Source organism: Electrophorus electricus, chromosome 4 (genome assembly GCF_041902795.1).
Source record: "Electrophorus electricus isolate QZ-2024a chromosome 4, ASM4190279v1, whole genome shotgun sequence".
In the NCBI taxonomy this organism is placed as follows: domain Eukaryota; kingdom Metazoa; phylum Chordata; class Actinopteri; order Gymnotiformes; family Gymnotidae; genus Electrophorus; species Electrophorus electricus.
In genome coordinates this window covers 22,554,794-22,579,638 of record NC_137500.1, presented here as the reverse complement: position 1 = coordinate 22,579,638, position 24,845 = coordinate 22,554,794, and the positions used below count along the sequence as shown (strand labels likewise).

The following is a 24,845-nucleotide window of genomic DNA, read 5'->3' as shown; positions in this document are numbered from 1 at the left end:
TCCAGTGTGTATATATATTCATTAGCATTATTTTTAGAATTCTCGTCATTTGAATTTTGTTATTATCTACACAGCCCCACTGTTGTTCTGAATGTTCTGTGGTCCCAGAGACACACAATTATAGATGGGATGGCAAAATGTTGACCTGATTTGAATTTAATTTCCAAAAGGAATCAAGAAATAGCCAGCAGAGCACGTTGGATTTTAAAAAACAACAATGCCATAAAACTACCTCTACTAAACTGCACATTACATTAATCGCGCTCTTTGTCCATGGTCAGCTCAGCATTTGGTTTTATCATTTTAACTGGCAGGAAACCAAAGCCACTGTCCAAAGTTTAGGTTAAAGACATTTAGCTGACATATTTATCCAAAGCAACTTACAGTTATGACTAAATACAACTTGAACAGTTGAGGGTTAAGGGTCATGCTCAGGGGCCCAGTGGTAACCTGGCAGTGGTGGTACTTGGACTGGGAGCCTTCTGATTACAAGTCAAGTACCTTAACCGTCATGCTCGGCTCTGCAAATCTCTGTGCAAACGCAACAGTATGCGTGTAGTCCAGACACAGACTCACAATGTGCGACAGGGTGCGTGTAGTCCAGACACAGACTCACAATGTGCGACAGAGTGCGTGTAGTCCAGACACAGACTCACAATGTGCGACAGAGTGCGTGTAGTCCAGACACAGACTCACAATGTGCGACAGAGTGCGTGTAGTCCAGACACAGACTCACAATGTGCGACAGGGTGCGTGTAGTCCAGACACAGACTCACAATGTGCGACAGAGTGCGTGTAGTCCAGACACAGACTCACAATGTGCGACAGAGTGCGTGTAGTCCAGACACAGACTCACAATGTGCGACAGAGTGCGTGTAGTCCAGACACAGACTCACAATGTGCGACAGAGTGCGTGTAGTCCAGACACAGACTCACAATGTGCGACAGAGTGCGTGTAGTCCAGACACAGACTCACAATGTGCGACAGGGTGCGTGTAGTCCAGACACAGACTCACAATGTGCGACAGAGTGCGTGTAGTCCAGACACAGACTGAGAATGTGCGACAGAGTGCGTGTAGTCCAGACACAGACTCACAATGTGCGACAGGGTGCGTGTAGTCCAGACACAGACTCACAATGTGCGACAGAGTGCGTGTAGTCCAGACACAGACTCACAATGTGCGACAGAGTGCGTGTAGTCCAGACACAGACTCACAATGTGCGACAGGGTGCGTGTAGTCCAGACACAGACTCACAATGTGCGACAGAGTGCGTGTAGTCCAGACACAGACTCACAATGTGCGACAGAGTGCGTGTAGTCCAGACACAGACTCACAATGTGCGACAGGGTGCGTGTAGTCCAGACACAGACTCACAATGTGCGACAGGGTGCGTGTAGTCCAGACACAGACTCACAATGTGCGACAGAGTGCGTGTAGTCCAGACACAGACTCACAATGTGCGACAGAGTGCGTGTAGTCCAGACACAGACTCACAATGTGCGACAGGGTGCGTGTAGTCCAGACACAGACTCACAATGTGCGACAGAGTGCGTGTAGTCCAGACACAGACTCACAATGTGCGACAGGGTGCGTGTAGTCCAGACACAGACTCACAATGTGCGACAGGGTGCGTGTAGTCCAGACACAGACTCACAATGTGCGACAGAGTGCGTGTAGTCCAGACACAGACTCACAATGTGCGACAGGGTGCGTGTAGTCCAGACACAGACTCACAATGTGCGACAGAGTGCGTGTAGTCCAGACACAGACTGAGAATGTGCGACAGAGTGCGTGTAGTCCAGACACAGACTCACAATGTGCGACAGGGTGCGTGTAGTCCAGACACAGACTCACAATGTGCGACAGAGTGCGTGTAGTCCAGACACAGACTCACAATGTGCGACAGAGTGCGTGTAGTCCAGACACAGACTCACAATGTGCGACAGGGTGCGTGTAGTCCAGACACAGACTCACAATGTGCGACAGAGTGCGTGTAGTCCAGACACAGACTCACAATGTGCGACAGAGTGCGTGTAGTCCAGACACAGACTCACAATGTGCGACAGGGTGCGTGTAGTCCAGACACAGACTCACAATGTGCGACAGGGTGCGTGTAGTCCAGACACAGACTCACAATGTGCGACAGAGTGCGTGTAGTCCAGACACAGACTCACAATGTGCGACAGAGTGCGTGTAGTCCAGACACAGACTCACAATGTGCGACAGGGTGCGTGTAGTCCAGACAGAGACTCACAATGTGCGACAGAGTGCGTGTAGTCCAGACACAGACTCACAATGTGCGACAGAGTGCGTGTAGTCCAGACACAGACTCACAATGTGCGACAGGGTGCGTGTAGTCCAGACACAGACTCACAATGTGCGACAGAGTGCGTGTAGTCCAGACACAGACTCACAATGTGCGACAGAGTGCGTGTAGTCCAGACACAGACTCACAATGTGCGACAGAGTGCGTGTAGTCCAGACACAGACTCACAATGTGCGACAGAGTGCGTGTAGTCCAGACACAGACTCACAATGTGCGACAGGGTGCGTGTAGTCCAGACACAGACTCACAATGTGCGACAGAGTGCGTGTAGTCCAGACACAGACTCACAATGTGCGACAGGGTGCGTGTAGTCCAGACACAGACTCACAATGTGCGACAGAGTGCGTGTAGTCCAGACACAGACTCACAATGTGCAACAGAGTGCGTGTAGTCCAGACACAGACTCACAATGTGCGACAGGGTGCGTGTAGTCCAGACACAGACTCACAATGTGCGACAGAGTGCGTGTAGTCCAGACACAGACTGAGAATGTGCGACAGAGTGCGTGTAGTCCAGACACAGACTCACAATGTGCGACAGAGTGCGTGTAGTCCAGACACAGACTCACAATGTGCGACAGAGTGCGTGTAGTCCAGACACAGACTCACAATGTGCGACAGAGTGCGTGTAGTCCAGACACAGACTCACAATGTGCGACAGAGTGCGTGTAGTCCAGACACAGACTCACAATGTGCGACAGAGTGCGTGTAGTCCAGACACAGACTGAGAATGTGCGACAGGTTGTGTGTAGTCCAGACGACGCAGACTGAAGGAATGCAGCATTCATGTACTTGAACTGAACATTTTGCTCAAAAGGGGGCAACATAAAGGGGCTTCGGGCAAACCCCTCGCTAAGGAGTATGGGAAAATGCAGAATAGCTTTTGGGTATAACCTTGAACTTATGAACTAGTGCTTAATCTGACAGCACAGCAAAAAAAAAAATACAGAGGGAGAGAGAGAGATAAAGATTAAGAAAAAGAAAGAAAGAGAGAGAGAGAGAGGGAGAGAGAGAGAGAGAGAGCCTATGGTAAGAGAACATAGTTAAATGTGAATTGAATTGAATACAGAACAGGTTTTGAAGGTCATTTTTGAATGCATTTGGCCAATTTCCAGGTAAAAAGCACAGTTGCAAGGCTGTTACTGTTACTTATGGCAACTTAAGTGACCAGATTAAGGAGAGTATAACTGAAACAAACTTGATAATCCATTAAATAACCCAGTAAATGTGAAACATGTCTATGACAGAAATCTTTAAAGGTGACCAAAGAATGTGGGGGGGGGGGGGAGAGAGAGAGAGAGAGAGAGAGAGAGAGAGTGAATGACACAGGAGATGGACCATTTACTCCATTAAATGTGAATTCATGGATCTATCTTCATTTTATACCATCTACTATAATTTAACCAAAAAATATTCACAGAATCATGGAATGAGGCAAGTTGCAGTTCACCACAGTGGAAGAAGACAAATCGATTTTTCTTCAAGTCCCTGAGATGGAGTCAGGAGGTTGAGCTAGGGCGAGAATAACGTGAAAGCTACAATCACAATTCTTATACCCTGTGATTCAGTTAGCTTTCGTTGTCCTTTCTGTCTGTCTGTCTGTCTTTTGTTCACCATGGTGAAGGTTTTGCCTGCTTTCCCTCCTCCATGTAACACAGACCGTCTGTGGACCCCAGACAAGTAACATGGAGACTCTAAACCCTATGACAGTTTCAAAGCTGAGACTGTGTAAAAAATAAACAATAAATAAATAAAAAACAAAATGAATTATTCAAGCGTTTCTAATGTTTGATTCTATTGTTTTGGGGTTTTTTTTCATGCCAGAGAAAGTGGGCTTCTCACATTTTATCTGATTTTGAACGTAAGATGTAATGATGGTGTTTTTGATGGTGTTTTTCAGTGTCTGTCCCGGGATGAAACAACCATGCTGTAGTCTTGCTCTGAAGGAGCAAGGAGCACTGGTTATTGACCCAAGGCCTGGGCTCTCACTATGCTGAACACATTCATGCTTTTTCTCGCTCCATTTTAAACCTGATTCAGTTCATGGAGAGGCTGATCATTAGACAGTGAGCCAATTCATGCACTTTAAAAGCAAGACAACCACAGAATTCTGAACTCCGAGGTCTCTAAGCACATAATCCCTGCTCTCGAGTCTTGTGAAAATGATCTGCCAGGCCTCGACTAACAGTCATATTGATTTATCACATTTCCCACTGGAGGTGTTCGGAAAGACATCCTTTTTTCCATTCATGCTTATGATGGTGATGAAAGGAACCAGCGGTATCTGATCCTAAACCAGCTACCAGTCTGCTAAACATAATGAAATACAATCCTTGATAAAATACACAATACCCATTCACTGTTCTCTGGTCATCCCTAAGGGAACACACTTTTCACATACTGCCGCTATCCTAAACTGGCCTGGGACCAGTTTTTGGACAATTATACAAGTCCCATTTCTGATAAAGGCAATATGGAGCTCTTCCTTCCCTGAAGGATGAACCGGCCCAGCATGAAGAGCAGAACTTGCAGTCCATTTCTCTGCCTGATTGCTCCAGCACATGGGCCCCCTTCAATGCCCTACTGAGATGCATCAATCTCCCCCCTCACCCTGCTCCTCCACCACTCTGACATCACACTGTGCGCACTTCGGTTTAACCATGTCTACCTGTCTGCCCATCAATCCATCATCATCCACTCATGCATCTGTTTCTGCATGTACGTATGCTTACATGCACCTAGACAGAGCAACAGACAGACAGGCAACTTACAATTTACACATTATAGCACCACCGACAGCAATGAGGCAAAAGTAGAAAGCTTAAATAAAATAGCAATTGGTACATTATAAAATAAACATAGATGAAGACAAAGTGCCCAGAATAATACCAAAATGAAGAAGGCAAGTGACTCTGCAATAGGACCTGCTGTCTATGTTTACAGAAAACTCTAAAATCGTCTGAAACAAACTGTTTTACTCATTTTACTCATGTCTGCCTGCATCAATTTCTTCATCCATCTATCAATCCGGAGATTAGATTTACACTAATGTATAAATTACGCAGGGATTGTGCACATTCGCAGACACAAACGAAAATCATGGAGTTTAGATGGAGAGTCTAATGGAAACTTCACCCTTGGACCTGCTGAGAGAATGATATAGTCAATAACCAGGCTTAAAATATGGCATTTAACCTTTGCTTTGGACACTTAACCTCTATTTTAGTCCAGGGTTCGGTTTGAGCTCAGTACAAAGCATTTCTTCTACATGATTTACCCACACAGAGATTAAAACCTTATCTTGAATTACATACTCAGTGGGGTCTCTCAGCTGAAAACCCTTTTGAGCTCCGACCGTGGCTCAGTGCATTTCCCACAATCCCAGCCCTCGGTGAGCACTTTCCCACATATATAATATCATAAAAACATCTCAGCCATTCCACATTTCTCAATGCGCACACACACACACGCACGCGCGTGCCTGTGGAACCCTAATGGAAAGTCATAATGTAAAGCCAAGGGGCAAGACTGCTATCAAGGGAGGGAGGAGAGGTGTAAGGGGTTGAGAAGGCTGCATGCAGCCCCAGGGCTGTGTCCGCTCACCGAGTGAGTGCGCCGAGTCTTTGAGAATTACGGGTTCCGATGCTGCAGAACATTTGTAGTTGCTTTCTTTCTGTCTTTCTCCCAAGAAAGGTTGGAGCGAGAATGAGAGAAAGCACAAGAGACATAGGACAGAATCTTAGGCTTACCTGTTCATCATAGAAATGCCGTTTTACCAAATGCGCCCACCTTTACCCCAAGAAAGGCACATGTGCACCTGCAGCTAGCCAACACACGTGTCCAGCACCCATGCTGGGAGCCACCTCACAGACCTGCCGTGCTCCTTACCACCAACCACGGACTCGCCACAACACTCAGCGTAGGAGGAGGCCCTTCTTGTGGGAACTGAGAGAAAGAGAAGGAAAACGGCTCGGTGCGCAAGTTTTTTCATCGCATTTCCTTTTCAACTCTTCTCCAAAGGTCTTGCTTTCTCATGAAACATGAGTGGGTTGAAGCTAAGTCATGTGTCATCCCACTGCAATAAGAACCAATCTTGCTGGAGGGTCTGAATGCGAGACTTAAACCTTAAACCTTTAGCAAACTGTACACATGTAGGAGGAAACAATTTGCAGCTGCTCTGAAACATGTTTTTGAAAATGGCATTAAATAATGCAGAGAGTTTACCTTTAGGCCTAGTGATTCCTGGGTAACAGGTAAGTTCCAGAGGATCTCTGGGTTTCTGTGAATTTTAAATTCACCCCCTTCTGTTTACAAGGAAATAGTAAACAAACTATTCTGTTCTGTCTTCAGATTCAAATGAACTAAACCAGATGTAATGGCATCTCTTCATGAACTAAACCAGATGTAATGGCATTCTCTTCTTCTGGCTGAACCTCTGGAGTGCCAGTTAGGTGTTCCTCCCATTCAGGAAGTGACATCACAGTCATCTTATATATTAACCTCCCTCCACCATAAGATCAATGTCTATGTTTCCATTCAAGTGATTTTTTAAAGAAAATTGCTTTAGTAATTAAAAATGTTTTCCGATATAAGTAATGGAAATGGAAACTGTCAGTAAAATTCTAGATTAAAACATTGCAAATATAGGTTATATTGTCAAAAAGAAAAAATAGCTTGAATAGAAAGATTGAATAGAAAGTGAATGGATGATGTCATTCCGTCCCCTTTTCACATTCGTTGCCCACTTTCTACCATCTCTTTCAAACACCTTGTGCGTGTACGGTTAAAGACTGTAGTCCATTTGTTAACATATACTATCGTGTGCTCACTGTAAGCAACTCGACACAGTAGTGAGTTGTCCCCTGCTGATTGGTAGACACATATATGACTGGTGGAGCATTCTTCGCCAAGCAGTCAGACTGTTCTGCCTGATAGGCTCACAAGAGTGCAGCATCACTACGGCACCTCTCACAGGTCAGTTTCACTGCTGGGTGGAGAATGGCTCACCAATCATATAACCCATCAGCAGTGGTCACATGGTCAGATAGGACCCAATGAGCAGGGCAAAGTGTGGTTGACACAGCAATAGCAGAGCCACTATCTGTAACTGGTCATTTATAAACTGTACTTAGAAAATAATACCTAATAACTGAGTGCAAAGCTGGGTTTTCTCTTATTTTTGGTTCTAGATCAAGCCTGTCTTTACAGGACCATTAAGACTTTGATAGTGGTGATAATTGGTCAGTTAGGTTGTCCCTTAAAGAGGGTGGACATGTACCCATTAACGCAAAAACAGGAAACAGATCAACAAAGAGATCACACGGAGTGTGTGTGTGTGTGTGTGTGTGTGTGTGTGTGTGTCTTTTGGAGTTCTTGTTGAACTGAAGTTTCGAGCTGTGTGCTGCTCACTGGTGTAGGTGAAGTTCACACATGTTACTCCACTGCTGCGCTCCTTTCATTGGCTTCCAGTAGCTGCGCGCATCAGATATAAAACCTTGATGCTTGCCTACAAAGCCAAAAATGGACCAGCCCCTTCATGCATGAGGTCAATGGTCAAATCCCATCTGTACCTTGAGTACTTTGAACCTCAAGTACGGCTCTGCTTGAAATACCTTGCTTCAGGTCTTATGGATGACAAGCATCGAGACCATTTTCTGTCCTGGTTCCAAGATGGTGAAATGAATTCCCACTTGATGTCTGGACACCAGAGTCCCTTGCAATCTTCAAACGCAGACTGAAGACCCATCTATATGCAGAATATTTAAATGACAACTGACCCTGCTCCCATATTGACTGAGTAAAATAATACTTATTGTAGGGTACTGTTTATATTGTTTAACAAACTCTAGCATTTATTGTTTATTGCACTTATCATTGTGATAGACCTTATGTATTTTGTACTTCTAGGTATCAGCATTGATCCCTGTATTCTACAGTATTCTAGTGCATTGTGCATCCTACTGTACTGTAGTAGGATATATTCTATGAGTAAATGACAGCATTTTGTAAGTCGCTCTGGATAAGAGCGTCTGCTAAATGTAAATGTAGGTGTCATAGAAAGCTTATCCCCCCATGAGTCACGTGGTACGGCCTTCTGTGTGCAGGGGGTTCATTTGTTTGTAGCCACACCCTCTGTGAGGGCGCACACCTATACAGGGTTTTGACGTTAAGTGTTTGTATGTCTATTTAAACCGCTGTCAGTATGCACCTCGTCATTGGTTATTGTCAATATCAATGTTAAGGTAGCGTGCGTATGTAAGTCAGTCGTCATCGTTGTGTAGACACAACATTAAATGTGTTAAATGTTCACTTTGTGTAATACTGTTCAGACGTGTTTATGTTCAATGTTTTGTTCTGTGTGTGTGCCCTGTTAAATGTTAATAAATGTCTCACAAAGTCTGCGCGTCCTGCTCTACGCCCTTCGGCACTCGGGCCGCACGTTACAGTAGGTGACTGAGCAAAGCAGGGGTGTGCAGAACACCCAAAACAACCACACCCTAAATACTGATTCATTTACTGATTCTGTCCTTCATTCATTATTTTAAACCAATGACTCATTTAGAATAACCAGCACATATGCACCTAAAAACAATACCTGTGTGAGTTATACCAAATTAAATACTATTATACAACCAAATCATTTATGTGACCATCCCACAGATTCTCTCTCTCTCTCACGTGCCCGTAAATTTAGAAATGTAAGAAACTTTTAGAGTTTATTCACAAAGTCTTTTCGGAGCCAAGCCTCTGGTCATCCTCCATTTTAAAAACCTCCTGTTTATAGAACCCCTTTTCATCATTCCCACTGAATGTCTCAGTCAACAAGCTTTGATAGGTATAATCCATTTTTATATATAAAATAATTATTTAAAAAGGCCCAAGAGATACAAGTAAAACTCTAGTCTCTTTATTACATAATTACATATTTCCAACAGTTGTGGCTTTTTATGTTGTTTTTTTTAAATTATTATTTATTTATTTTTTACCTTTTTTCTTAAATTCACTCCTTCTTCTCACATCCAAACAGGCCCATGTGACTTCACGAAGATATCTGTATTGGGTAGGACATGGAGTGAGGCACAGGATATTTGCAGGACATTTACAAGACATTAGCAGGACATTTGCAGGATGTTTGCAGACCGTTTGCACTGGGCTGCATGCTCTGCTTTGGGCCACAGGGGATGCACGCTTTTGGGGGAGACGTCCCGCCCCCAGTCACACTGGTATGGGTTTCATCCAGATTGCAAAAGACATCACAATTCATGTCTGCTCAGTAAAATAAACTTTAACAATCTCAGCAGAGCTATTAGTATGATGTGGATGAAGGATAAAGAAAAACAAAAAACAAATAAAGAAAGAAATGAAAACTGCAATAATAATAATAATAATAATAACAACAATAATAATAACAACAACAGCAAAAAATACCCAGCAGACAGTGCAGAAGTTCTAACAGTGAGAACTCTCATAGAGAGCCACTCAGTAAGAAGAAGAAGGACAATAATTCCATTATGTCTCATGCATCACCCTAATGCAATGTTATCAAAGGCTATTATCATATCAGACGGCAGATATGCAGAACAGATGCGGATTTGAACCATTACATCATCTATTCTTCATGCTGATGACCCATTTGCCCTTCACTGCCAGAGCAGGTGAGCGTGTTCTGAGGCTGTGTCTTCCGGCATGCCAGTCATAAGCCTTTCAGGGTCATTCCCACTGAACGGATCCTCCCTCTGCCAGTGGTGCTGGGAGGACACCTCACAGCCAATCACAGCCAATCTCCAGGATCCCAACCTAGCACACCTGAAACGCAGGAAATCGGCAGTCATGAACAGAAAACAGGAGGAAATTCCGAACAGGACGTCCCAATAATGCTTCTGTCAGAGAGTATGCTGGGATTGTATGGAATTATGGGGGAACTAGACAGTTATCTTAATGAAATGACACTAAATTTGCTATGTTCATGTTTCGGTTATAAAAAAATATATAAAGTCTCAGTTTATTATAATGCTGGTGAGTAGTGATGGCATCATTAGTGTAGGGTTTTGTTTCTGAGAGACACTGTACTGGAATTCGTAAAATATGAATTTATTTATTTTTTCCATGCCAGTGTGTAACTTGAAACTGAAATGCTGGTCTAGGAACAGAAGAAAAATGTTACTCTTTGTTACTATAATACATACATAATACATACATTTATACTGTTTAGGTACAAAAAAATCTCTGCTTGTCCATCTGTTCTGGCCTGTGAATCATGTTTATGTTTTGTGTCATTTCTGAAATGTTATCAAGTGTAGAGAGATGCTGGCTATTGAGGATCGGTTCTGGTTATTATTGAAATGGCCCCACATATATGGTAAATGTCAGCACTCTGTAGATGTGATTGATGTCACTGCTCATACTGATTCTGCTCTGTCAGGGCCATGTAGGTTAGCCATTTACCATGGAGACATGAGCAAAGGGAGGTAGACTATGGCCTCTCCTTAGTTGGTGTTTTTCTTAGGAAGCTTTTACAGTCCTCTCCTTCCCTCTCCTCTCCTCCCCTCTGCCCCCTCTCCTCTCCTCTCTCCTCCCCTCCTCTCTCCTCCCCTCCTCTCTCCTCCCCTCCTCTCCTCTCTCCTCCCCTCCTCTCTCCTCCCCTCCTCTCCTCTCTCCTCCCCTCCTCTCCTCTCCTCTCCTCTCCCCTCCTCTCCTCTCCTCTCTCCTCCCTTATCCTCTCCTCCCTCCCCTCCCCCATTCTCCTCTCCCCTCCTCTCCTCTCCTCCCCTCTCCCCTCCTCCCCTCTCCTCCCTTCCTCTCCTCCCCTCTCCCCTCCTCTCCCCTCTCCTCTCCCCTCCTCTCCTCTGCTCTCCAGGTTGTATTTAGATGGCCTTGGCCACTTAACCCTCTCATATCTCTTCCAGGAGCACTCAGAAGCCCCTGACTCTGACCAGAAGCAGAAAGAGCTACAGCGAGTGGCCTCTGACCCCAACTAGGGACAGCAGAAGCTCGGGGGGAGGGCACAGACAGGTTTTTGGCCAATCCAAAGCCAGCTCAGTCAAAGCGGGCTCCAGGTTGCTGCTTCCATACTCCTGTCTTTCTCAGTACATTCTGCTCTTTGCTGCTTAGTTAACGCCCTTCAGTCCAGATCAGTTGAGAGGGAACTTTACTGGGCCTTGTTCAGGTACATTACCACCTAAGCATTTAGGAGATTAACTCATTTATCTGCTTCTCTAAATTACTCCTCTCACTTGTTTATCTCTTGTTTATTTGTGTCCCCTCTCTGTGGTAATTGCTCTGCCGACTTGGCACAGGAGGTAATCCCTTACTGACTGTGCACATGCTCTCTCTCAATCTCTCTATTTCTCTCTTTCTCTCTCTGTGACTGAGACATTTACTCTGAGGGTCCCACTCTTACATACCACCACGATGAATCAACACTGCTGACAGATGCCTGTAACCATCCCCAATGGTTATGACTTGACAATTGTTGCTATGACAATGAATATCTATATTATTAAAACAGCAGTAAAATGAAATTCTGGAACTCCAGTGATGTGGCTTGGTTTAATCCCCATGATATTACAATATTAATGCAATAAATAGTCATTTTAGAAGTTGCAGTAACTATGATTCATGAATATCCTTTTCATTTGTGTAGACAGGCTTTTATAAAAATCAAAGTGATCTAGCAGATACTGTTAAAATGATGTTAAAAATAAAAAATCTGATAAAGAATATACTTAATCACACAAAAGTAAAAGAGTTAAATTGTTTTAAAAGATAAATGCTGAGTTCATGGTTTGACACACACCATACATCTGTTCCAATGGGAGCTAAGGTTAATGAAGTTGGAGTTATGGTACCTGTCAAATCTAGCCCCGGACAACCACTGCACCTATTCCTGTAGAGTGCACACTGTATCGGAGTGCACACTGTATCGGAGTGCGCACTGCAAGGCTGCAGCTGGACGGGGATGAGGACAGGGGTCCAGCTGGCTTTGAGTTCCATCGCCGCACACGCCTCCTCTTCAGAACCTCAGTCACTCTCATTCTTATTGTCCCTGTTATTTATATCTGAATAAGAATATAAATTAATGAAACAGTGGGAGAGACAATGTGTGTAGTTGTGTGCCGCTGTGGAGTGCACAGGGTGTTGTCATGGGCTGTTCTCAGCAGCAGCAGCTGCTTGGCTTTGACTAAGCACTTTCTCAAACAAAAGCAGCTGTTTCTTGTGTGCTACAGTTATTCAGAGAAATATGTACACACACACACACACACACACACACACACACACACACACACACACACACACACACACACACACACACACACACACAAGAACAACCCCTCTGACACATATTGACATCTCCTCTGTTCATAGATATAGACATTATTTCCAGCTTTCTCAGTTTTTATTTTTAGTGCAGTCTAACACAAATGTGTATCACAAATCTCTGTATATGATCCCATATGCTCTCTCTATTCCTCCCTCTCTCTCTATACCTCTCTCTCTCCCTCTCTCTCTCTCTCCCCCTCTCTGTCTCTCTCTCTCTCCCTCCCTCTCCCTCTCTCTCCCTCCCTGTCTCTCTCTCCCTCTCTCTCTCCCCCTCTCTGTCTCTCTCTCTCTCCCTCCCTCTCTCTCTCCCTCTCTCTCTCTGACTGCACTCTTTCTTCCTGACTCTCTCTCTCTCTCCCTCTCTCCCCCTCTCTGTCTCTCTCTCTCTCTCCCTGTCTCTCTCTCTCTCCCTCTCTCTCTCTGACTGCACTCTTTCTTCCTGACTCCCTCTTTGTCTCCCTCTTCATGACAGATTACCCAGCATGCTAACTGCATGCTGAATTAAGCCCACTGTGTTTGACAGCAAACTTGCCCAAGTCCTCTCAAGGAAGCGTCACTCCATGAGGTAGCCTCCCCTGCCTGGGCAGTCATTACACCACTCCGTGTCCCTTTTTAACACACATACATCCTGCTGGTGGAGAAGTGCTCAGGAGTGTTGATCTTATGCTTTGTGTGTGTGTGTGTGTGTATAAGGATGTGGAAGACAGATAGAGGAAGTTTGTCATTGCTCCTCGGGGGTCTGTGTCACATGGAGAAAATGACAAATTAACGTCAAAAAGATCCTTTGATTCACCACTACACCACCACTCCCAACCCTGTCCTTTTGTGTCTCCTGTCTGGATGCCGCTATCTCCTTCTCCCTGCTCCTCTCCTGATGGTAGTGTGAGGAGGGTGAATAAAAGTGGAATATGTATATTACAGAATGGTGAATAATATAGAGGGCTCTTGTGATGAAATGCACTGTTGTCATGTTCACGAGGACGGCAAGTCCGTGTTCTCTCTCTCTCTCTCTCTCTCTCTCTCTCTCTCTCTCTCTCTCTCTCTCTCTCTCTCTCTCTCTCTCTCTCTCTCTCTCTCTCTCTCTCTCTCTCTCTCTCTCTCTGTGTCTGTGTGTCTGTCTGTCTCTCTCGGTAACAAACTAAACAGTGTCATGAATTCACCTGGCTCATTACTCCACCCTGGAGATCAGCTGATGATTCCAAACCACATGGTGCACCAACTCACAGATGCTCCACTTATGCAAAAAATGCTCTTGGAAGAAAAAAAACACTTTCCTTTTAATATGCTTGAAGCTAATAAAAAGCACAATGTATTAATGATGAGAAATTGCACGCATGGAAATAAACTAATGCCAAAATTCTGTTTATGTAACTTGGAAAATATTAAATTTGGCACACAAAGACCTCAGTGTTGGGTCAGAAGAATGGATGAATTGTCCTTCTGTGCTTTGATTTTTATCAGCAGAGCGTGTACCATGCAAGCATCTAGCACACATAAATCGTGTCACAGTGAAGACGCAAATAAAGGCATAGGGATCTATTCAAATGATGGGACTGAAATAGTGAGAGTTATTAATACATCTTCACACCTCTGAGTGACTGAAAAGTCATTTCCACTAAAACGCTCAATCTCCTTCCATGACAGGCTCAGTTCTGCCATTCACATCTTTAATGTATGTATGTGTGTGTGTGTGTATGTGTGTGCGTGCGTGTGTGTTGGACCTCCGTATTTTTCTATCTCAGCTTTGCTCACCTTAAAAAATTCAAATATGTTGGTGGGAGTCGTTTATATTGACATTCATGATCACATATTGATGTGATTCCGCTTAAGCATCTAAACGCTCATTTAGCTCTCTCTGTCTCTCTCCTCTCTCGATTTCTCTTTCTCTTCATTCTCCCTCTTTGTCTTTCTATCTCTCTCTCATTCTCTTACTTTTTCTTGCTCCCTTATTTCATTTTTCATTTCATTTTTCATTTAGAACACTTTGCTGACTGTCATATACCGTTTTGTCAAAGCAACACAAAGTCTGCAATGTAGTGTCATAGATTACTTGTATAATGTAGTGTCATAGATTACTTGTATAAAAGAATAACAGAAAAAAAGAAAATAAATGGCTGAATTATATCACAGAAAAAAACTGCCAAAATCCTATAGAAAACATTTGACCATTTATGTATGACTATATATATATATATATATAAACTGGCAAAGCAAACAGATCTGTCATTAATGCAATGTCCATTAGTATTAAAATCTTTATAAACCTTATACATCCTGTTTCTGATAATCCACACATCAAACAGTTAGAATTTCTTTATCTGAGATTAAGCTGTAGATGAAACATAACTTTCTTCATCTAGTGACAAGACTGAACTCCCTCTCATTGGTTCTAAATGAAGCCTCAATATTCTCCCCTTCCTCCCAGGTGAGAAATCTGGGTATCGACTTCTACTCCACCCTCTCATTTAATGCCCACATCAGTTCTGCTGTTAAAACTTTCATAATATAGCTCAAATTCGACTCTTTAATTCTGCTGCTCTATCTGTCGTGAATGCCCTCGGCTTTCGTTATTTGGACTGTTGTAATTCTCTTCTTGCAGGTATCAGTTCTTGCTCACCACACAGGCTAGAATGCTGGTGCACCTTCTCACTCACATTTTGTCACAGCCACACTACACCTGCTGTTCAAGATCTTCACCGGCTTCCTGTAAAATACCGCATTCATTTTAAAATCCTTCCGCTCTCCTACAAAGCTCTTAATAATCTCACCCCCTCCTGCTTGTCTTCCTTATAACCCCCCCCCCCCCCATTTTTGGAATCCACTTCCTCCACTTGTCTGTCAGTTTAATTCACTCTCCACATTCAAAACAAATCCCAAAATCCATCTCTCCATTTTAGTTTATAACTCACCACCAAACTAATCTTTGTGTTGAGTTAGTGACGATCTTACACTCTCACTACACCCCAGTCTCTGTGCCTGCTCTGTGTTGTCTTGTTTGTCTTTATTTGTTCTTTGTTCTAGTATTAACATATCATCTTTGGGTACTAGAAGTCCAAGTGCAAGTCTCATGTATAATTATTATTTAGCTGTCACTGTCTGAATGTCTTCTCTAAGAATAACAAAGTTTATCAGAGTCTCAAAGGAAAGACAATGAAATATTAATTTTTAAAAACTTTCTAAAGGATGTTTCTTTTATTGATTTCGATTCTGGACATGAAAAAGGATGTGTTTCATCTTCAGTTTCTCCAGTGCCTGCCTAGCTGTTCCCTCTGAAGCTGTCCTCTCTTTTAGCAGGGCCTCTGTGTCTGTCCTCTTGGAGGCCGTACTCTTTTGGTATGTAGTCTGTCTGGGGTCTTTCTTCTCCCCAGTTCAAGGCTGTGACCTCTTATTCAGTATGTTGTCATAATAACGGCCCTAATGTACTGGACATGCTGGCAGTTCATGCTGCTTCCTGGTACCCCAGAAGACTGGAGTTGGACTCCGCCCCCAGACAAGAACAACAAAAGGTCAACAACATTTTTTAAAGCCAAGTTAAGTTATATAACAGCATTTGTTTCATTGTAGTGTTAAATCACTTCATCCAGATTTATTGTTGCAATATATTTTCCATCATTTGCTCTAAAAGCATATAAAACTCTTCTAGATTTTTCCCTGCGTGAACAAGCACACTGACATGACCAATTTTCAAACAATCTGACATGACCTGATGAGCTCATTTAATCATCTCTCTCTGTCTCTCCCTCTCTCTCCCTCTCCGAGTGAAGTAAACAGATCCTCCCTGCATTTGCCTGTTCACTTTTGACTGAAGGGAAACTGAACGAATTTTAATCAAATTTTAGCTCTACCAGAGTTGGACATTTCAGATGTGTGCACACTGTTCACAGCATGTAATGATGTACCGACGGTCAAAACCAGGAGTATTGCTGCATCTTTCAGACAAAAGAATAAAAACGAATGCAAAAATGCTAATCACATGACTTCATTTACAGCTGAGATCTAGAGACAGAAAGGCAGAGGCTGAAATGAAGTGAGAAAAAGAAGAGAAAATGAAAACAGAGGCAGAGAGGGCAGCTGTAAAACCTGACAGCTCCAGTGGTTTGAGGAAACTGCTTTAAACCATTTAACTATATTAGCTTGAGCACATGTAATTACTTAAACTGCACATTGGCAGCTCATATATTTACTGATAACATTGACAACTGATATTTACTGTATTTACTGATTTCTCTCATATTTACTGTTATGAAAACTTGAATCAAATGAAATGTGCAAATTTCAATTATAGTACTAAATTTACAATTATTAAGAAATTGGTGTGTAGAATGTGTAGTAATATTAAAATTTAGTAATTATCACCAAGAGCAACTAATTAAGTTTAACTTCAGAACTGTCTTTTTACCTCCCTTCTACTTTTTTACTAGCCCAATAAACCTAATAACCAAAGCTAAAAACTTGACTGATTCACTTATACCCCCACATAGCAACCTGACAGTAAAAAACACATAAATATAAGTAGATATACTTCAACACACGCACAAGATCTGCTGATCAGAGGAACGGCTACATACGAAGAGGCTAGATTGGGGGAGATAATCCCGCCCTAAAATGCAAATCAGTTATGCTGGGAGCCAACAGGGCAGCTACACAGCTACAGACCGAAGGATATTGTCTGTCTCTTTCAAACACGTATTACAGAGGGATAATAGAGAGCATCCTGAGCAGATGCATCACTGACTGGTTTGGGAATTGTTCCATCTCAGGCCACAAGACCCTGCAGCGAATAGCGAGGACAGCCGAAAAGATCACCGGAGTCCCTCTGCCCTCCATCATGGACATTCACAGTATGGTGCATCTGCAACGCCAGCATCCTGGATGAACTCAAACACCACTCACAGGAACTCTTCTGTCCCTCGCCATCTGGGAACCGTCTCCAAAGCATTTGGACTCTCATGGCCAGACTGTGCAACAAGCCTTCAGAGTCCTCACACAACTGACCTGACACTCCCTCATCCATGGACACACACACACACACACACACACACACACACACACACACACACACACACACACACACACACACACACTCAACTGACACCATCTTACTCCTTCACTGTTTCTGCCCCTCTAGCTAAGGTCTGTTGTCAGATTACTATATTTAACATAATGCTAAATCTCACACTCTGTTGCACTTTTTCACATTTCTCATTGACATCTGCTACTAGAATACTGTATATGACAAATATTCTATTCCATTGAACAAATATTGCATTCTCACAATATTTGCTCATCTATAAGTGTACTTGCTAAAAATGATTCTGTTCCATCATTTGCACGTCCACTCACTTTCTCCAGTCTCTTCCTCTGCAGTGTTGCCCTATACCATATATGTTATCATGATGATTGGTCCTGTGTAGCTTATTTACTGCTGTTTGCACTTGTGTTCTTTTTGGCTGTATTGTGGTCCTGGAGACACTTTATTTCTTTTCACTCCATACTCCATAAAAAGCCTCTTGACTCCCTCCCCCACCTCTCTCTCTCTCTCTCTCTCTCTCTCTCTCTCTCTCTCTCTCTCTCTCTCTCTCTCTCTCTCTCTCTCTCTCTCTCTCTCTCTCTCTCTCTCTCTCTCTCTCTCTCTCTCTCGTTTGTCACCTAGTACATAGCTATTTGGGATAGCTAATGGAGCTGGTAGCGTTTCCTAAACTTGCTCCCCAGTTACAACTGTCTGCATAAAGGAGCTTATTTTATTTTTCAGTACAGAGCTTAATGCAATATTAGTTCTCATATTATGTTGCTTAGTTTTACCTCATTATGTAAACTCAATCTATTTGACTGTGTTATAAACATTTATTTAACAATCTTGAAAAATATGCCATTACTGGTCTATGAATTTAGCATTTGTTTTGTTTTGAAATGGCCTATAAATCTTTACTCAAATATATACCAGAAACTGATTTTACTCAAATGACTGCATTACATCAACATTAAATATTTTGTGGTGGTGTTAATTTATTAGCATATGTTACTCTAGGTTTTGTATTGTTTAACTTACTTCTTTTATTAAAATGTGCCGTTAGGTTTTCAGTGCAATAATACGGAACTGAAAAAACCTGAGAAAGAATTTAGTAGTCAATAAAACATGCTCCACGCTGTGGGAGATAAGAATGAGATAATCAAGCATTCAGCAAGATTTGTGGCACCTTGTCACAGCCTGAGGGACAGCTGATAAAATTAGATATCAGTGTTAAAAGAAAGAAAGAAAGAAAGAAAGAAAGGATCGCTCAAGCTTTGTTTCTTTTAATCAGATTTAAATTTGTTCTTAATCACTGATTTATTCTTTTTTCTTTTATATATTTTTTAAAGTTTGTGTTCTGTGTACATTCATTCTTGTTTATGTAGGTATGTTACATTTTCTTTGTGTATCAAATGTGTCATACAAACTTCCTTGCCTTGCTTTTGTGTGTGTTGCTTGATTTTCATTGATTTCTAAAAATTAATAATTATAAAAATAAACAATTTTCTATTCCTCTATTGCTCCGCCCCCACGTGCCATGTGCTCTTTGTTGTCCTTCTCCCTGCTCCGCCCCCATTTCCGCAACTCTCCAGCCCACCTGTGTTCAGTTTGTCTCTCCCTCATCTCACCTGTGCCTCATTCCTGTCCCTGATTCCTCTATGTAAATATTCCTCCCATTTCCTGTCTTGCATGATGATTGCTGAGCCTTTGTAAAAGTGTGTTATTTTTTGTGTTGCTTTAGTTTTCTATTAAAAACGCCTTTTTTGTTTGACTCATGTCTGCATCCTGCCCCTTTTTGCTACCGCTCACCTACATGCTGTCACACGGCTGAAATGGCCCCTCCCAGCCTGAGCGTACGAGGAGTGAAAAGACCATACAGACAGTGCTGTGTTAGCTGTGCCAATTACCCAGCATGCACCTCTTCCCTTCTGTCCTCTTGAAGCCGGTCTGTGCTGCTAGGCACACAGCAGTGCACAGGTGGAGCTGCAGAACACAACCTTCAGGTCAACCACATTCTGCTCCAGCCAGAACCAGAGGTGTCATTGGCCACGGGTAAAACTCCCCAGCACACGCGATCCCTAGGACCTCAGCACAACATCAGACGGCGAAGCAGGAGGAGCAGTTAGGAGGAGGAGCAGTCAGAAAGGATGACTGCAGACCTTTCCCCCATAGGAGACATGTGCTGCGAGGGTAACTTCTTAGAGTACAGTGTGTCTGTGTGTGTGTGTGTGTGTGTGTGTGTGTGTATTCTGCTTAATACAAATCCCAGTAGAACTAAATCTATTGCTGGGCACAAAATAATGTAGCAGATGTAAGAAGTGGCTTTGAGCGCGAGCATTTAGTTTCTGAAACGATAAAGACAAAAGACAGAAAGCGAGAGAGAGCAAGAGAGAGAGGGAGAGAGAGACACCTAGACAGATGGACTTACCACTCAAAACCTAAAGCAAGAAAAAAAAACACTTCAAAGTTGGGCACAATGAGAACACATCTCCCACAAAGATAAAAGCCTTGGCATATTTACATCCAGAAAGAGACATTATCCCAGACAACGTCGGGAAGGGAGAGAGACAAATCAATATGGCAATATTAAACCAAGGGTGGAATAAGGCAGAGCTTTCAGCACTAACCTGTTTGATCCATTCCCATAGCTTCAAGGGCACTGCTGAGCAAATAGCATTCTGGAATCACTAACGCCTTTGATGTCTCAGAGGAAAGCTGCCCGCAAACTTCTGTCCTTTTACCTCACATTGCTCTTAAGTGCAGTAATTAAAGTGCTTTCATTCAGGCATTAAAACACGAGGCAAATCCAGGAGCTGAACTACAGGAGGAGACACCAGCAGCCGATCCTTGACACTGAGGGCCAAAGCTCACATTTACAAGGGGCTGCTGTTTGGGCTATTATACCAATGAAAAACTGAGGCCCGCGTCTCTCTTCTTCTGGTTCAAAAGCTCAGTTTAGCCTCTGGTCAAAGGGCTAACTTTCTACATGCAACAGTTTCAGCTTTTTCATGACATTTGCAGCATGTGACTCAAAAGACCGGATCACTTTCCATGGTACTACTGAAACAGCAGTGCATCCCGGCATTGGTAAAGCTGTTCACTGTCCATGGTTCCATAGTCTAGTTTAGATATGACAGCGTGGGTTGCTGTCCATGGTGCCAAAGCAAAAAACTGTGTGACAGCAGGTGACTTGGAGCCCATCTTCTTTATCTTCTTGACCTGGCAGTCTCTCACGTTGGCTGGTCCACTGTAGTCAGTAGTCAACTCTAAGCTGCATTTATGCAAGCAGGCAGTGATATTTCACTCACAAGATTAACATTTTCAGCATATTCAGAAATTGTCCAGTTGAGGTTGTAATTTATTTGTATGTGTATGTATGTGTACCCTTTGTGTTATTATCATAGTCTGTATTATTATCCTTATGAGGTTGCCCAATTATTTATTTATTATTCTGTACATGTTATTATTATTATTAAAATGTATTATTTATTAATTATTTTTGTAATATTGTTTATTTCATATTATTATGAAGTTATTTAATGTATTATTATTAATTATGAATATAAGGTTATTGTTAATTATCAATAGAAACTTGATCTAGTTTAGTTGTTAATCTCTATGAAATGCTGAATTCTGAAACCTAAGTATCTCTTCAGGTATTTGATGCATGTTCCACTCCACCCATCATTAGATCAGTTTAAATACCACAGCTCTTTAGATGTTAAGAGCGCACTGGAGAACCTGGACATGATCCTCTCACAGACAAAATGCATTTTGTTGAAAATGAATAATCAAGGCTTCTGAACGGTGACAGGGGAGGGTTTCCTCCTGATCCTGTTAGACAACAAAGGCATGAACAGCAGCTATATCGATCTCCACATGGCTTACACCTTAAGGAAATGTAGCAAAGCACTTTAAAATTGATCACACCATTTTAATCAAGGGAAGATCAAGGAGAGAGTTAATTAGCAAATAAAAGGTAAGGATGGTCACTGAGGCTATAAAACTTAATTAAAAAGCATGGAGGATAATTACAAAATCCCAGGATACCCTGGGTGCTCATTTATTACTATAATATATGGTTCTAGTTCCTTATTATCTTTATTTTCATTTTCAATTTTCTGGAATTAGCAAAAAAAAAATCACCAGCTATGTTTTGGGCACACTGGTGCTTTGTTATTCGTTTGTCTCACGTAAAGAAGCCTGGAACTGCTTCACTAAATGTCGGTACTTCTCCAGCTCACAGCATCTTAGAAAGAGCACAACAAGGTGCCTGGAGTGTAAGGAAACAGAAAAATCCTCTTTCTGCTCAGGACATGGACATTAAGCTGGATTTACTCTGAGGGAGATAAGCCTGACATTTCTCCAACTCCCACAGGAGAGCAAGCACTAAGCACTGACCCTGTAAACACTACGGAGCAGGAGGGAGCAAAAGAAGAGAAAGACACAAAAGGTTAGAGAGAGACAGCGAGAAAAGGTGCAAAAAGTAGACAGAGAGAGGAGGGAGAGTCGGGAGAGAAAAAGCGCAAATGAAAGAAAAGACAGAAAGTGTAGGGAGGGACAGAGAGGAGGCAGAAGGTCTGTCCGGGGAGGACAGTGTGTCTCACACTGCCATCTGCATTCATCGCTGTTTCCGCTATACTTGTAGTTCTTTCCTCTCCCTGATATAGGGAGAGAGCATGTTTTGATATGCTACATGCTGTTTAAAAACAGGAATGCTTGTTCCTGGTTTTATCGCTCTACGCTTATTGAAATGCATCCACCTGTTAGTCGGAAAATGGAATTCCTTTTTACTTCAAAACTCAGGCTACATCTAATCTTATAATAAAAAAATTTAAAAAAGACTGATTCTTTTTATATCATTATCTCACAACCAAAACAAAGAAACAAAATGTATAGAATTTAAGATTGATTTCCCCTTTAAAGAGAGATCCATTTCTATAATGGGTGCTGATTGGACAAAGTACTGATCAGGCTACTAGTGGGCATTTACATTTGCTTTGTTTCACACATTGCTAGTCGGAGTATGTGATGAAGTGTGTGAGGTGTAGAGCACTGCCACAGTTTTAATTTTACAATTCGCAAGCCCTCACATCACACTACTTCAGAAATCCCTGCACTAAACAGTCAACAAAGATTTGGAAATGGAAGGTTGTGTCTGCTTATCGTGTGCAATTAGTGTTTAACATTTAAACAGTTTGTAAATGTCTTTTATTTCCAGTGGTGATTTCAGGTTGAAAAAATTATTTTCTGACCCTGTTTATATATATATCCAGGGAAATGTATCCAAAACCATCACGGCTGAAGTGCTTCCAGCAGTTGGATTGGTTCTCCAGACCGGGACAAAATATAGAACTAGGCCCAAAACCTCTCTGGATGGGTCAGAACTAAGGTAGGACTACAGGCACTGAGCAGGAGCCATCCGAGCTGCCAGTGAGTACAAAAACAAAACAACAACGCCGTTAGCGACGAGAATATGGCCTTATGCTTCTGAACACACCTCTGATATGAAAGGCAGAACAGAATATTTTTTCTATCAACCCCTTACACTACAAGATGACACAGGTGAGTGAGTGAGGTATGAACTCGGTCACAGGTAACACAAGATAATGTGTGAGATATAAACCTGGTCACAGGTGACAGAGCTGAATGAGTGATATATAAGCTTGGTCACAGGTGAGACAAATGAGTGTGTGAGACACAAGACCAGTCTCAGGTGAGAGAGGCGAGTGGGTGAGACACAAGACCAGTCTCAGGTGAGAGAGGCGAGTGGGTGAGACACAAGACCAGTCTCAGGTGAGAGAGGGGAGTGGGTGAGACACAAGACCAGTCTCAGGTGAGAGAGGTGAATGGGTGAGACACAAGACCAGTCTCAGGTGAGAGAGGTGAGTGGGTGAGACACAAGACCAGTCTCAGGTGAGAGAGGCGAGTGAGTGAGACACAAGACCAGTCTCAGGTGAGAGAGGCGAGTGAGTGAGACAGGTGAGAGAGGCGAGTGAGTGAGACACAAGACCAGTCTCAGGTGAGAGAGGCGAGTGAGTGAGACACAAGACCAGTCTCAGGTGAGAGAGGCGAGTGAGTGAGACACAAGACCAGTCTCAGGTGAGAGAGGCGAGTGAGTGAGACACAAGACCAGTCTCAGGTGAGAGAGGTGAGTAAGTGAGACACAAGACCGTCATAGGTGAGAGAGGGGAGTGGGTGAGACACAAGACCAGTCTCAGGTGACACAGGTGCGCAGGTGCACTTAATGCACATAGACCTGAATCCAGATCACACTGCATGTTAAACTGGAGGAAATTATAGTTGTGAGTGACGGTGGATCTGATGGGTCTGGGTTTTTCCAAGAGTCTGAGAGTCAAAGGAAAAGCACTGAAATACCTCCCAAATCTGCATATCACATCCTGTTTTAGTTCAGAAGGCAGTTACAGTGTTTTGTTCAGCGATTTCCTCTCACCGCCGGAGAACAAATGAGGCGCGAAGACACAACATGAAGCAGATGGATGCCACGACGACGTAGCAGCGGGACTTAATCATATGTATGGCTTAGATCGCCTCACAATGAGCAATGCAATCAGGAGACTGTTATTGCCAGCTCAACAGTGCCATGCCAGTAGCATAATGTAATATTAATCCACTCAGTCTCTCTCTTCCTCTATCTCTCCTCTCTCTCTAGCTTTCTATCTCTCTGTCAGTTTCCATGCCCCTCGAACAAACACACACACACACACTTTCCAAGGAGCAAGGCATTTTGTGTCAGAGGGTGGGACAAAAGCAGTCAGATCCTTTCTGGAGCTGAGTTCACCAGCAGTTCGCTGGGGCCTGTGGGATGTACACGTCCTCGCTGCACGAGCCGTGGAAAAAGAGCCGTGTGTCCCTGACACTCAGTCCTCCCCGGAGAAACACATGCTGCCATTTCCTCATGCCAAACCCATCAGACTGTGAGTGCACCACCACTGCCACATTAGCACCTCTGCCACAGCCCCCATTGCCAAGCGATGGCCTTTGTGACCTCACAGATGCTCCGCGGCGGAGTGTGCGGCCTGGCAAAATGGAGTCTCCGAACCGTGTCAGACGGGGCCGTCTTGGACCGACTCGGGTAGCGGGGTCCCGCTAGGCTCTTCCCTGCAGGCTTCTCTGGCTTGGCCCTGCGGTTTCCTTCTGCTGTGCATTGATAGCAGCACAGCAGA

The 24,845-nt window shown here is 43.2% G+C and overlaps 1 protein-coding gene across 1 annotated transcript in view; it reads right to left on the bottom strand.

Moving 5' to 3' along the window:
* Positions 1-9,239: 9,239 nt before the first annotated feature.
* The window catches only part of khdrbs3 (KH domain containing, RNA binding, signal transduction associated 3), a 145,897-nt gene continuing 130,291 nt past the window's right edge, over positions 9,240-24,845 (bottom strand). The window contains exon 11 of the transcript XR_003411049.3: positions 9,240-10,133. The gene's annotated coding sequence lies outside the window, so the exon portion shown is untranslated. The remainder of the gene's footprint in view (positions 10,134-24,845) is intronic.